Raw genomic sequence first — 15,357 nt, forward strand, 5'->3', positions numbered from 1 at the left:
AAAGGATCAGTTAAGAAGGTTCATGAGTTAGATCCCTTAACTATGATGCAAACACAGATTTCTGCTTTATCATATAAAATTGATAATTTGAATGTGAGTAAGTCAACATCTCTTATTTGTGAAAATTATGGTCAAAATGAGCATATATCGAATGAATGTAATTATAAGCATCCGATTATGGAGGAATAAGTGAACTATGTTCAATGACAAGTTTGCAGTCCATACTTGAATAATTACAATGCTGAACATCGTAATTATCCTAATTCTTTTTGGAGAAACCATGATAATCAAGATAGGGGAAATCAAGTTAGTCAATCTCAAGATAGAATAGGACAATTGACCAGTAAAATTGATAAATTCTTGGATGGAATCAACCAGAAAATGAGTGATAGCCTCGCAAAGCGGGCAAATTTTGTTATGTTATTTTCATATAATTTGCATGATTGCATGTTGTTTTTATACATTTTACGTTTGCCCTTGTTGTTTTTTTTTGTAAAGTGATTGTAGGAATACAATTTGAGCAAAGGGATGAAAATGCTTGCTTTTATAGAAAAAGAGGACCAAAAAGTTGATTAAGTATGGAAGAATTCGCCTAGCAAACCTCGCGACGCAAATGCAGTCGCGTTGGAAAAGAAGGCATAATACAGTCGCGAGCGCTACTTGGAAGTCGCGAGCACAACCTACATACTAGAGGCCTCAGCAGGCACCAAAACGCACGTCACGAGCGTGATCATATCAAGCGCGAGCACGAGAAGCACTCCAGCAACTCAGAGAGTTTACAAACAAAGATCGCGAGCGCGACATTAACAAGCGCGAGAGTGAGAAGCACTCCAGAAAGGCAGAGAGTTTTAAAGCATAAGTCGCGAGCGCGACCTTGAACCTCGCGAGCGCGAGTCGTGTTTCCAGGAGACGTAATTGCTGTCCTTTCATCAGAAAAACATGTCTTCCCATGCATGGGTCGGGACTCTTCCCAAGAGAAGTCACCTCAAGCATCTCTTGGCCAACCAATCACCATCATAACCAACATCATTCTCCTCTTCTATAAAAAGCAATCCAAGTGAAGGAAGAAAACATTCAGATTGAGATTCAGAAAAAGATTCAGACTTAGATTGTATTTCAGATATTAAGTGTAAAAATAGAGAAGTGTGATAGTAGTACTTAGAAGTAAGTTTACGAGAGTCACTTATTATTGATTGTGCCAAGAGCATCAAGAAGTTCCTCGAGGTGTGACGCCCTCTGGAGGCTTGAGTTTGATTACTTCTTTCTCTTGTTTTTATAGACTTGTTGTATGTTGTTCTTCATTAATCTTCTATATAAAGTGACAATTTCAATTGGTATCATTCAATAAAAGTTCTTTAAGTTATCTTTTGATCTTTGTTTAATCAAGATTACTAAATTACATTCTCAGAAAGAAATAGTTTAGTGAAGATCAAAGAGATTTAATTCACTTAATTGAATTTACATATGCATATTTCACTTATTTTGTCAAAGTTAAATCTGTCTTATTGAAATAATCAAAGAACAAGTACTAGGTTTAATATTTAACAAAATAAGGTATTTATTATAAGTAGAGATACATATAATAGATAGAATAATTCTATACCGAGAGGTTGAATTATATCTTACCATATTTGATTAAAGAATTATTTATTGTATGTTACATGCTTTGATATAGAAGAAGAAAATCCTGTGCAAGATCAATTTTTCTAAGTATACTACTACACACTTATCTATAGAATTAAATAATAATTAGGTTTAAATATAGTTAAATCATTTCACATTTTAATTTCTGTAATCATAAAATTAAGAATAAAGTAGTAAAAGTTGACTTAACCCATTCCTTGTGGGATCGATCTTTTTATTACTACGTTGCGATCCGTATACTTGCGGGAACTCAAAAGAGACGCAATAAGTTTTTGGCGCCTTTGCCGGGGAATGGTGTTCTGTCATTTAACAAAATATTCTTATATGTGATTTACAGCTTATTTTATTTAAGATACATACTTACTTTTGATTCAAAATTTTGTAGGAGCACATAACTTACCTACCTCATATGCCAAGTACTAGATCTTCGAATAGTGAATTAGAGGATTATCAGCCTGAGATTGAACAATTTCTTTCACAACAGAAAAAGAAAAAGAAGAGAAGAAATTCAAGAGTTATGGCTGAGGGAAATTCACCACAAAGGTTGATGGATTACGTTACTCTAAGTTTAAATGGTTCACAGAAAGGAGTAGTACGTCCACCGGTAAATGCTAATCAGTTTGAGATTAAACCTGCTTTATTACAAATGATCCAAAACAGTGTTCAATTTTATGGATTATCGAATGAAGATCCTAACTCTCACATTGCCAGTTTTCTTGAGATATGTGATACATTTAAAATGAATTCAGTACTAGCAGACGCTATTAAGCTAAGTCTATTTCCTTTCACTTTGAAGGATAAGGCAAAGGCTTAGTTAAATTCATTGCCGCCAAATTCTATCACTACTTGGGAACAACTAGCCCAAGCATTCCTGTGTAAATACTTCCCACTAGCAAAAACCGCTAGGCTTATCAAAGAAATAACCCCATTCACCCAACATGAAAATGAATCCCTATATGAGGCTTGGGATCGCTATAAAGAACTCCAACGAGTTTGCCCACACCATGGCCTTCCCCAAAATATATTGATTCAAACCTTCTACAATGGGGTTACTCCTTCTACAAGAGGAACTATAGATGCTATGGCAGGAGGATCATTAATGAAGAAAACTACCAATGATGCAATTGAGTTACGGGAGGAAATGGCTAACAACAATAGCATATGGCCAACCGAAAGGGCTCAAGTAAGTCATTCCACTGTTAATAATGAGTCATCTTCTACTTCTTCTTCAAAGAATTCGGTTAAGAAAAGTTCATGAATTAGATCCTTTAACTATGATGCAAGCACAGATTTCTACTTTGTCATATAAAATTGATAACTTGAATGTGAGTAAATCAACATCTCTTATTTGTGAAAATTGTGGTCAGAATGGGCATATGTCGAATGAATGTAATTATAAGCATCCGGTTATGGAGGAACAAGTGAATTATGTTCAAGGACAGATTCGCGGTCCATACTCGAATAATTATAATGTTGAAAATCGTAATTATCCTAATTCTTTTTGGAGAAACCATGATAAACAAGATAGGGGAAATCAAGTTAGTCAATCTCAAGATAGACTAGGATAGTTGACTAGTAAAATTGATAAATTCTTGGCTATAATTAACCAGAAAATGAGCAGTCAAGATGATAGTTTTAAATGGTTAGAATCAAAGTTTGACAAGCTATTCAAAAACCATTCATCATCCATACATAACTTGGAGGTATAAGTAGGGCAGCTTGCAATGCTATTTCCTCACGAGAAGTAGGAAATCTTCCAAGTAATACAGAAAAGAACCCTAGAGGAAATGTAAGTGCCATTGCTTTACGAAGTGGAAAAATAGTAGATAAAATAGTTCCTTCGGGTATTGATGCTAATCTTTTGAATAATGAAACTGTGAAGCCAGTTTGTGAACCGAGCATTGAAGTGAATGTTGCAGGATCAAAAGAACAAGAAAAAAGGAAAGGACAAAAAGGATAATGTTAAAGCTTATCAATCTAGGCCACCTTTTCCACAAAGGCTAAAGAAGCAAGAGCAAGATAAGCAGTTCTTAAATTTTATTGATAAATTGAAAAATTTGCATATTAACATGTCACTCATGGAGGCTATTACACAAATTCCAAACTACGGGAAGTTTCTTAAAAATTTGATCTCAAAGAAATGTAGTTGAGAAGATGTATCAACAGTTACCCTAACTGAGGATTGTAGTTGCATAATCTCAAGTAAGTTACCTACTAAACTCAAGGATCCAGGAAGCTTTACTATACCATGCAAGTTAGGTAAAGTAGATTTCCTTAAATGTCTTTGTGATTTAGGAGGATGTATTAACTTAATGCCATTGTCTCTTTTTAAGGAATTAGGTTTAGACGATGAAGTTAAGCGAACTAATATGGTTTTACAACTTGCTGACCAATCTATTAAAACACCCTATGGCATTATTGAGGATGTACTTGTTAAAGTTGACAAGTTTATTTTTCCTACTGATTTTGTCATACTTGACTATGTCTATGATAAAAATTGTCCTCTTATCTTAGGAAGACCATTTATGAACACAGAGAGGGCATTAATTGATGTTTCAGAAGGAAAGTTAGTCCTTAGGATAAGTGATGATATCATTGAATTTCATATAGACAAAGCCATGAAATATCTTATGGATGAAGGTAATTGCATGAGAATTGACATAGTTGATGCATGTGTATAGGAAATATTTGCCTTGGAAAATGATGATAAATATGAAGAGGATAGTGTAAATAATGAAGGAGAGGATTTTATAAATTTAAGACCTGAAATGTTAATTAAAGAACATGAGCCTTTGCCTCCATCAATTGAAAGTCCTCCAATAGTAGACCTTAAAGAGTTACCTAATCATCTACGATATGCTTTCTTAAATAAAGATCACACACTTCCTATAATTATTTCTAACAAATTAACAATAGATCAAGAAAAGGACTTGTTAAAAATTGTTAGAAATAGGATTAAGAGTATAGGATGGCAAATTTCTGACCTTAAGGGGATAAGTCCAAATCGAGTCATGCATTACATTATCAAAACAACATGCAAGCATGCAAATGATGTGAAACCAAGTCACCAATATGGTTTATGAAGTTATGAAGACGTTAATATGCTTTTGTTTTATACTATTGACATACCGATATTATGCTCCATTGAGGTTAGGTAGAAACCACGTAGATAAGGCTATGTTGCGACATAAGATAGCAGATCTGCACCCCATATAGTTTGGTACTCCAGCTACAGGCCGTTGAGTGGATATGATTATATATGGGCCATAACAACCAAGTCATACAATCTTCATACAGTTGCATACAGTGCTTCTTATCATGGCGCGAATTGTGCCTGTAACCTCTCTGACTCGCAAGGGTGCTTCTCACACTCGCGAATTTCATGGCGCGCTCGCGAATCTTGCTTGTAAACTCACTAACCCTCATGTGTGCTTCTCACGCTCGCGACTTTTCATTGCGCGCTCGCGACTTGTGTTTTGATGCTCGTTTGAACCTCTTTTTCTATGCAATTGTATTCCTTTGCTCAACTTGTATGCCTCCAATCATTTTCAAACAAAAAGACAACATGAAAACATGTATCAAAACAACATGCAAGCATGCAAATGGTGTGAAACCAAGTAAACAATATGGTTTATGAAGTTATGAAGACATTAATATGCTTTTATTTTATACTATTAACATACCGATATTATGCTCCATTGAGGTTAGGTAGAAACCACGTAGATAAGGCTATGTCGCGACATAGGATAGCAGATCTACACCCCATACAGTTTGGTACTCCGGCTACAGGCCGTTGAGTGGATATGATTATATATGGGCCATAGCAACCAAGTCATATAGTATTCATACAGTTTCATACAGTTCTTCTTATCACTTTGGTTTCACTATAACCTTATGGAGCCATACAGATATCTTTACTAAACATTGCATAAGTCATATAGCATAATAAACAGTAAGAACGATAATCAAAGTATAATGAAAGTATCATGATATGTGTGCTTACATGTTTAGTTATCCATATGTGTTTACATGTTTATTTCTACATATATATGTGCTTACTTGTTTCTTTATAAGTTGATATATCCACTGAGCTTTATTTGCTCAGCGAGTTACTTGTTTAACTCGTAGGTTTCGGGACTGGACCATAGAGAGTCAGCTTACAACTGCTACAGTTCATCTTTGGAAGACCCAGTCTTCAGGGTAGCTACTCATTTTGATGTTTTGGTTCTGTATATACTTATCATGGCATGTACAGGGCACATAGTTGGGCCCATTTCATTTTAGAAACTAGTGTAATGTCTTGTAAACATTAAGTACATATCTATATATTATTAATGTAGAAAGCAACAACATGATATTATATTCAGCATACAGGATGATATCAGCATGACAGGACATAGGTTCAACCAGTTTATAGCGTCTCGATTCGGTTCATTCGGATTAACGGGTGGACCGGGAAGGGATGTTACAACAGCCACTATGGTGCATGCCACAGCGGCCCACTGCAGACCCAATACAACCAATCAAGTGAATTTCAAACTAATTTCTGATTTATAACCTAGTGTTTGCATGTTTCTAGCCTTAATAATACAAGAAAAACAAAGAAAGAGCTTCGGAATACCTCGATTGAGCACCAGCAAAGGTGTCTGGGAAAGTCGTACATATAGACACTTAAATTTTGCCCCTAAAAAAGGTCCAATGATGATACACCGTTTTTCACACAAAATTGGATCGGGATTTCCAATCACCCTGATTTTTGAACCAATGGTCCATGGCTGAGATTATCTACGTGTTTAGCCATTTTTACTTTTTCAGGTTATCGAGTGTTCCACGACAAAATCGAGCCTGAGAAGTGTGCTGGGCCCGCCCAACGCACTTCATTGTGCACAGCCTCATTTTACATTTTTGCCACGTCAGCCCTAAAATGGGGCTACCCACCCTCATTTGCCTATAAATAGGCATTGGGGGGTAATGCCATAGGGGGAATTTTTGGGGAAAACTATGGGAGACTTTTGCATTTTATACTCAACCTTAAAATCCTAAGGCAACTTTTGTTTACCTTGGATTCAAGTTGAGATCTATCATTTAATCGATCAAAAAACTCCCCTATAATGAATTTGAAATCCTAGAAACACTGACTTTAATCTTGAAACTCGGGTCATTGGATTGAGGACAAAGGAGTTGGGTTCTTCATCCATTGTTTTAATCAATCTTTAAGGAAAACCATCAAAGGTAGTTTCTGAGAACCTTTAATCCATCTCTCCATCTTTTTTGGTGTTTAAAACACCTTCCTTAGGTCTGATTGTGAGGGAAACTTAGATAAACCAAATAGGGGGGTTCTGCACCTCTATGGCGCAAGGCTGACAAGAGTGGCATGCGCCCTACGTATGGCCAATAAATGTCTCGATTTAGAGGTCTAGTGGCCAAGCTTTGACCTTAAATGGTTCGTGATGCATATTAGGTCATATATGGATCAAATAAACAAAAAACATAAGATTGAGAGCCATGAATGATGGATTTGTTCATCCTTATAGACGAACATCTAGACCATGAGCTTAAATCTTATTAAAGCCTTTTAAATTCCTATTATTTAATTATTGTCATTTACTTTGCAAGGACTTTACTATCACTGCTCTTTAATTATTTCTGTCTTTTAATATTTTGCCCTTTAGTTTAATTCTTTATGCTCATTATTGTACCAACTCTATTATTCATCAATCTTGCATTATTAAACATTCATCATTATCATAGTTATTCAGTTATTATGTGATTTCTGCTTTTGTGAATGATTGTTATTATTTATGCTTGTTATTTCCTTTTGTTTGGGGTTGTGTGTAATTCTTATTACAAAATGTAAAGGGTTCTTAATGGGATTCCTATTGATTACTTGTTGTAATAGTTAATTAGGTTTGAGAAATTTGGAGGGTTTAAGGGTAGATTGTATTTCATGAGATGGATTGTAATCTTTTCTCCTCCCCCCCCCACTCTTTGTGGATGCCTATTTTATGTTCTATGCTTGCAATAGCTTATATGAATGATACGGTTTTCCAAAAACTGCATTAAACCATTTTACACCTTAACTTTTAAGTTAAGTGCATTATTAGACAATTGAGAATGTTTGGACAACATGGAGACCGGTCTAACTAGGCGAAATGGCTGTCTAACACCTTCCTATTTTGTACCTAACTCCCGACCCCATCTCTGGTTTGAAACTGGGTTAATCGACTCCAAAGAATTGATTAATTCGAGTATTTTTCCTAATAAGAGGTGGCAACTCCAAAATAAATAAAACCCTTACCAAAGTATGGGAACCATTTTTCAAGGATTAAAGGGGTTTAATAAAAAAAATCAAGCCCGTTCGATTTGATTCTTCCAAATCATTCTTGGGAAAACCACACATCCTCAGCTTGGCGACTCCATGGGGGTTTTTGTACTTAGAAATGTCATTCATGCATTTATTCTCTTCTTAATCTCCTTTATACCCTAAACCCTAAAGGTGGTATTGGGGGTTATGATCCTTTCACTCTACTCGACCGTTTGGATCCGCCACCAATATCCACCACCCATACCGCCATGACTCTCTTCTAAGGTACGGAGGTGCGATTTACTCTCATGCGCAATATCGCCAACCGCCTTATGAAAATTAATCATTTCAGTCTAGAGAATGTGTACCATATCAAACCTCTTAGGCTTTGAAGTTTCAAAAATTTTAAAAATTTAGTTATGGCCTCAAAAGGAACAATGAATGTAAATAGTTCCATTTTGATGTGAATAGTTCACTTTTGTAAATATTTTGAATGACAAAGCAAAAGAAAATAAAAAGAAAAAAATCTCAAATGTAAATAAATAAAGGACCTGCTCAAGTAATATTATGCTTGAGGCAAAAAGTAAGGGATACGAAAAATAAGAAAAAGAATAAGCAATAAGGTCATCATAAGTATTTGGCTACAAAATAGGGTATGTTTTGCTCCTAACAGTTCTCAAGAGCCTTTCTTCAATCTTGGATTTGAGCCATCATGATAAAGCCACGATGGAATATAGCATTGGTTGCATTTCACGATGTTGTGATTGCATGATTGCATTGTTGTATGCCATTTTATAAGCATGCATTCATGCATACATGCATCATGTCGTGTTTTCTAACGTTCATTTTGTGCAGTCAAGATAGCACCGTATAAAGAAAAAGCACCGAAAGCAGTCAGTTGGTTAAGGACAGATAGTTGGTTGACTAGAGTTAAAGAACCTTTAACTCCCTCTGATTTACCTAGTTCAGTTCCCTCCTGTCCGTTGGGCTCCCACTTTGAGATTGAAAATTCTTTAGTTCAAACAAATTTGTCAGTTCTAGCCTCTGCTTCTATTGATAAAATGACTGAAACCAGTGTTCCTTTAACAAGAGAGAAGACATCGATTACACTTGGCAAGACGATGAGTTTTTTAAGAAGATGTCTGCTAAGAAGGCTGAGTCGAGGCCGATCATCTCAGAAAAGTTTGAAAAGATAGACAAGAAGCTTAAAAAGTTACACTTGTTCTTGAAGTCCAAGGGGACGGACCAATACATGGACATAGATGATGATGATAAGGAGTTAGAATAGGGACAAGCTACCCTTGTGACTTACAAGATGCCAAAGGTGGCGAAGTATGATGGTAATGGTGACCCGAAGGTGCACCTCATGCAGTACAAGTCTTTCATGGAGTTGGCGGGTGTACCATCGAGGGAAATTTTGAAAATGTTCTCGATGTCCTTAATTGGGTTTGCCCAAACTTGGTATTATAATCTCGAGAAGAGAGTGAGAAGAGATTGGAATGAGATTACCACGGTTTTCCTCAAGGTATACGCTTACAATCTCCAAATAAATGTTAATTTTAGATATTTGGAATCGACTGTGCAAAAACAAGATGAGAACTTCACAGATTATATAGCTAGATGCAGAGCCAAGGTCACGCAAATGAGGAACCATCTAGATACTAAGGAGCCGATCAAGATATTCATTAAGGGGACTCTGCCCACCTTCCATGAGAAGCTGTACTACATGCCACTAATCGAGTTTTCTCAACTTTATGAAATGGGGATAGTCATTTAAGGCAAGATCAGAGAGGATAAGAAGTATGGGAACCATGTTGGAAACTTTAGTAGGTCTGGGTTCCAAGGGTCCAATTAATCAACCAAGACTCCAAGCACCAATAAGAACATGACAACAGTTGCTCTAGATTTAAAAGCTACCAATGTGCTACAAAGGAGATTCTCTAACTTTGGCACTTCTCTCTCTAAAGTGTTTGAGAAAGTAAAAGGAGTAGGTCTGCTACGACCGCTTGCACCAAGACCACCTCCTGCAATTTCGCCAAGGAATTTCGATCAGAATGCTTATTGTCACTTCCATCATAGTAAGGGCCATGCAACTGATAATTGCTTGCGATTAAGGCATGAGATCCGAGATCCAATAGAATAATGGCAAAGTTACTGATCTTGAGAAATCAAGGCTAGCATGAGGACTAATCCACTCTCTAATTTTAGAAACGTGCTGCCTCCTAAGAACTTATATATGGTTGAGTCTAGAAAGACTCCAGGGAAGGTACTAGCCGATTTTGAAGAAGAGGAAGAGGAAAGGGAGAGGGAGATGTTGTTAAAGTAGATTTATGTTATGGTGCTCAATGTGACATCCTACCGAGTCGAGTCTTAGCACTGAGTCGAGTCTTTTCATAGCGTCAAGTTGAGTCGGGCCAGACCAAACCCGGTTGGGGTAGAATGGGGTTATAAGTGGACTTACTTGATTGAGAGAAAAAGATCAAAGCATATGGGTGAGGATTTATTTGCATTAAAAGATCAAGCTTGGGTATTAAGTTATAGCCTTTTGTCAATTGAGGTACCATTTAGTAAGTTTCACATCATTTGTCTTGATATTTTGATGGCCTGCCCGTAATAACCATTTCACTTTCCCATTTTCATCTTTATCTTCATCTTCTTCATCTCCTTGCTTTCTCCATCCATTTTCATGGTAGTTTAAGGCAACCTCAATTTTCTCCAAGTAAGTAGAATTTCTTGAAGCTTTATATTATTCAACCTCTAAGTGAGCTATATTGTAGATAAGTTATAAGAATTCTGATGTGTATAGGAGAAGGGAGTTCAAAGATTGTAGAAAAAGGAAGTTAAAGAAGAGCTCAAGCTTTTTGGAGTAAAGGTTTAATATCTCTTTTCATTTACCATTTCTTTGCATGAGAATTTGTGTGGTGTGTTGCTAATGAGACAATATTGCTTCATGTTGAGTGGGAGGACTGGTAATGGTGAGAAAACAGGGGAGAAACAGGGGAGGAAGTGAATAAATGAAGTAAATAGTGAGTTTATGCTGAAACAGGTTTTGCTGGAAATTTTACCAGTAACTTCATCTTGATTTTGACCCCATTTAATGATGGAATTAGGAAGTGTTATAGCAGAGTTATTTGTTCCTATATGTGTTAGCTTTACATGGGTTTTTGAATCATCCAAATCGGAGTTGTATATTGAGAGATATGACCAAAAGAGTACAGACTGTGCAGGCTGGAAAACGCGACACGCGCGCGAATTGCATGACGAGCTCGCGACTTGTGCCTAAAACTCACTGACTCTCATTTTGCACATTACGCGCTCACGACTTTCATTTGCGCGCTCGTGACTTTCACCTAAAACTCTCTGACTCTCATTTGGTGCTTTACGCGCTCGAGACTTTGCACTGCGCGCTCGCGATTTGGCCCTTGGCCTGTAAGCGCTCGCGACTTTCATCGCGCGCTAGCGAATTTGGCCTGGGAACTCACTGTCTCTCATTTTGCACTTTACGCGCTCGCGACTTTCAAGTACGCGCTCGTGACTTGTGCCCGATAACTCACTGTATCTCATGTGGACATCTCGCGCTCGCGACTTTGTAAGGCGCGCTCGCGACTTGTGATTTCATGCATTTTTGGACTTCATTTTCTATGCAATTGGATTCCTTTTCTCAACTTGTATGCCTCCAATCATTTTACAACAAAAATACAACATTAGAACATGTATTAAAACAACATGCAAGCATACAAATGATATGAAATCAAATAAACATTATGAATTATGAAGTTATGAACTATTAATATGATGTTGTATTATATTATTGACATACCAACATTATGCTCCATTGAGGTTAGGTAGAAACCATGTAGATAAGGCTATGTCGCGACATAGGATAGCAGATCTGCACCCCATACAGTTTGATACTCCGGCTACAGGCCGTTGAGTGGATATGAGTATATATGGGCCATAGCAGCCAAGCATACAGTATTCATCCAGTTTCATACAGTTTTTCTTATCACTTCGGTTTCACTATAACCTTATGGAGCCATACAGATATCTTGACATAACATTTCATGAATCATACAGTATTATAAACAGTACGAAAGATAATCAAGGTATAAGGAAATGATCATGCTACATGTGCTTATATGTTTAATTATCCATATGCATTTACATGCTTATTTCTATCTATGTATGTGCTTAATTGTTTCTTTATATGTTGAGATATCCACTGAGCTTTATTTGCTCAGCGAGTTACCTGTTTAACTCGCAGGTTTTGAGATTGGACCGTAGAGAGTCAGCTTGCAACTGCTGCAGTTCATCTGTAGAAGACTCAGTCTTCAGGGTAGCTACTCATTTGGATGTGTATCTTTTGTCTACCCTTTTTATGGCATGTACAGGGCAAACAGTTGGGCCCATTTCATTTTGACACTAGTATCATGTCTTGTAAATATAAATTACATTATTATTGTAAACAACACATCAGCATGACAAGAAATAAAGTCAACCAGTTTGTAGCGTCTCGGTTCGGTTCATTCGGGTTAACGGGTGGACCGGGAAGGGATGTTACACTCAACGTATGGGATAGTCATGAGGAGTGGATGGAGCAGAGTGAGCAAGTTTGAGTTGGCAGTGATGATGAGGTGCAAATACATCCCGTTACTCTGGATATATGGAGTAGCAAGGAAGAGGAAGAAGCTAAAACTGTAAGCCATATGGCCCGAAGTGGTCGGATCTATCAGCCAGATATGATCGAGCCTTAAGAGGAGAAAGAAAAGGCAAGCTCGTTAGGTGTGCCAAAGATCGAAATAGAAGATGATGCTTTGATGAAACATATGAAGAGAACGCATGCAAAAGTAAGGTGTGGGACCTATTAGTATCATTAAAGCAACACCGAGAAGCTTTGCTAAAAGCATGGTCGAGATTCCAGTTTCATCATCCATCTCATTGGTCAATTTTATAAGATTAGTTTAACATGATCCCCTCACTACTACCTATTTTGATGATGAACTTCCCCCGAAGGAAGGAATCACACCAATGCACTGTTCATACAAACCGAGGGTAGAGGGAGAGTTACTGGAAGTGTAATGATAGATGACGGCTCTGCCCCGAATATGTGTCCGTTAAAGTTGGTTTCCAAGTTCAAGCTAGAACTGTATGATTTGGAACCTTCTGATGTGTTGATTAAAGCATATGATGACCATTAAGAGACAAGCGGAGGGCATCTTTAAAATCGTGATCAAGGTGGGGCCGATTGAAAAGGAGACCAAGTTCATTACGTTTAATATCCCTTAACTTTTGCCCTGCTACTTGGGCGCCCATGGTATCAGTCCTTAGGAGGAGTGCCTTCATCATTACATTAGAAAATCAAGTTTTCATTTAATAGGAAAAATCATCACCATACCTGCTGCTAATGAAAGAAGCGTTGCTATGCTAAATGTGGATAAGCAAGTGATCCTTCCATGGATTGGTTTTCAGATTGTTGTGCTGAGCACTGATACGAGGCCCACTATCTCCAACATCATGAAGAGGATGAATTATGAAAAATGGAAAGGACTTGGAAAGGATCAACAGGGCATTATGGAGCTACCAAAAATCCACACTCAAAGGGACCGACTAGGCTTGGGGTATAAATTTGGAAGCACACCGAAGAAAGCATACAACTGGTTGGACACGGATGGATGTTTCGTCTGTTCGGGTGAGCATTCCTCTCCATGTCTGCCGATAGAGCCTTTTGAACACAAGGGAAGGAAATACCTCTGTCTAGAGATCTTTGCAGATGTTATTGATATCTTGGCAGTTGAGCCTAAGAAGCCTACGGAAGAGAAAGAACATAAAGAAGAAGAGAAGACACCCAAGAAAGTGGGGGTTGATTGGCGAAGAGCAGTCCAGGAAGAAAGAAAGAAAGAGGAATAAGAAGAGGGACAAGCTGACCAAGAAGAGGAGAAGGAAGAGAAGAATAAAGGCAAGGCGAGCACCAAAGAAGAAGACCCCATGGATCAAGTGTTGAAGGCAATCGGGGCCTGTATAAAAGAAAGCTTTGAAGAAGCTGAAGCCTCTACAAATGTGTCTATTTCTGTTAGTGACGAGTTTGATTGTAATAAAATATTTGTATTGTTTAATGAAATGAACTTCAATTTTGCTTACTTGTTTGATGTCTTTCCTGATGGTTCCATTCATTGAGTAGATAAGCACATGCGTATATTTGACAATAAGTCATCATGCATGCATGAATTTAATATTGGCACAAAAGATAATCCCCAAATTCTACTAATTGGGCGGAACCTAACGCCAAAGTTAAACATAAAATTTCAAAGTCCACTCATGGACAAAACGGAAGCCTTTGCATGGAGTTACAAGGATATGCCAGGGATAGACAGATTTATAGCTGAGCAGATAATTCCCCTGTATCCTAAAGCCAAGCCAGTGAAACAAAAAAGAAGAAGGTTGAGACCAAACTGGCCAAGCAGATAGATGTAGGATTTCTAGAAGTTGTTCACTATCCAGGAAGGTTGGCAAATGTAGTCCCAATTCCTAAGAAAGATGGAACGGTCAGAATGTGTGTGGACTATATGGATATGAACAAAGCATCACCGAAGGATGATTTTCCTCTCCCTCATATTGATATCCTGATTGATAGTGCAGCAATGATGGGATGCTACTCCATTATGGATGGGTTTGCAGGATATAACCAGATTCTTATGGCATTACTAGACAAGGTCAAGACAGCATTTGTGATGGAGTTTGTTACTTTCTGCTACCGAGTAATGCCATTTGGCTTAAAGAACACCGGGGCTACTCACCAACAGATGGCTACTACATTTTTTCATGACATGATCCATAAGGACTTAGACGTGTATATTGATGATATGATTGTCATGATGAAGACACCAAAAGAGCATCTAGTGGCCCTGGAAAAGTTCATGGACAAAGTAATTAAGTACAAGAAGCAGTTAAACCTGAAGAAGTGTGTGTTCGGGGTAACTTTTGGGAAAGTGCTAGGATTCATAGTAGGTCCTAAAAGAATAGAGATCGATCCGTACAAGATTAAGACAATCTAAGAAATGGAGCCACCAAAGATGGAAAAGCAAGTGAAAAGTTTTTTGGGAAAAATTCAATATATCAGTAGGTTCATATCGAAGTTGTCTATATTATATGGTCCAATCTTCAAGCTTTTAAGGAAAGATCAACCAGTAAAGTGGAATGATCACTGCCAAATAGCTTTTGATAAAATCAAGGAATATCTATCAAGTCCCTCAGTTTTTTTTTTTTTTTGAAAAGAAGTCCCTCAGTTTTATAACCAGCAAAGCCAAGGAAACCCTTAATTCTGTACTTGACTATGGAAGATGCTAGAATTGGAGCCATATTAGCACAAGCTAACGAAGCCGGTGTTGAGAAGGCAGTGTATTACTTGAACA

At 37.5% G+C, this 15,357-nt stretch overlaps 1 non-coding gene across 1 annotated transcript; it reads right to left on the reverse strand.

Annotated features, from left to right (window-relative positions):
* Positions 1 to 2,548: 2,548 nt before the first annotated feature.
* LOC119370120 (small nucleolar RNA R71) lies at positions 2,549 to 2,655 on the reverse strand. Its single transcript, XR_005177689.1, has one exon. It is a non-coding gene; the product is annotated as a small nucleolar RNA R71 (small nucleolar RNA).
* Between the last annotated feature and the right edge of the window lie 12,702 nt (positions 2,656 to 15,357).

Source organism: Jatropha curcas, chromosome 6, assembly GCF_041381405.1.
Source record: "Jatropha curcas cultivar XTBG-Jc1 chromosome 6, XTBG_Jcur_1.0, whole genome shotgun sequence".
Taxonomy (NCBI): Eukaryota; Viridiplantae; Streptophyta; class Magnoliopsida; order Malpighiales; family Euphorbiaceae; genus Jatropha; species Jatropha curcas.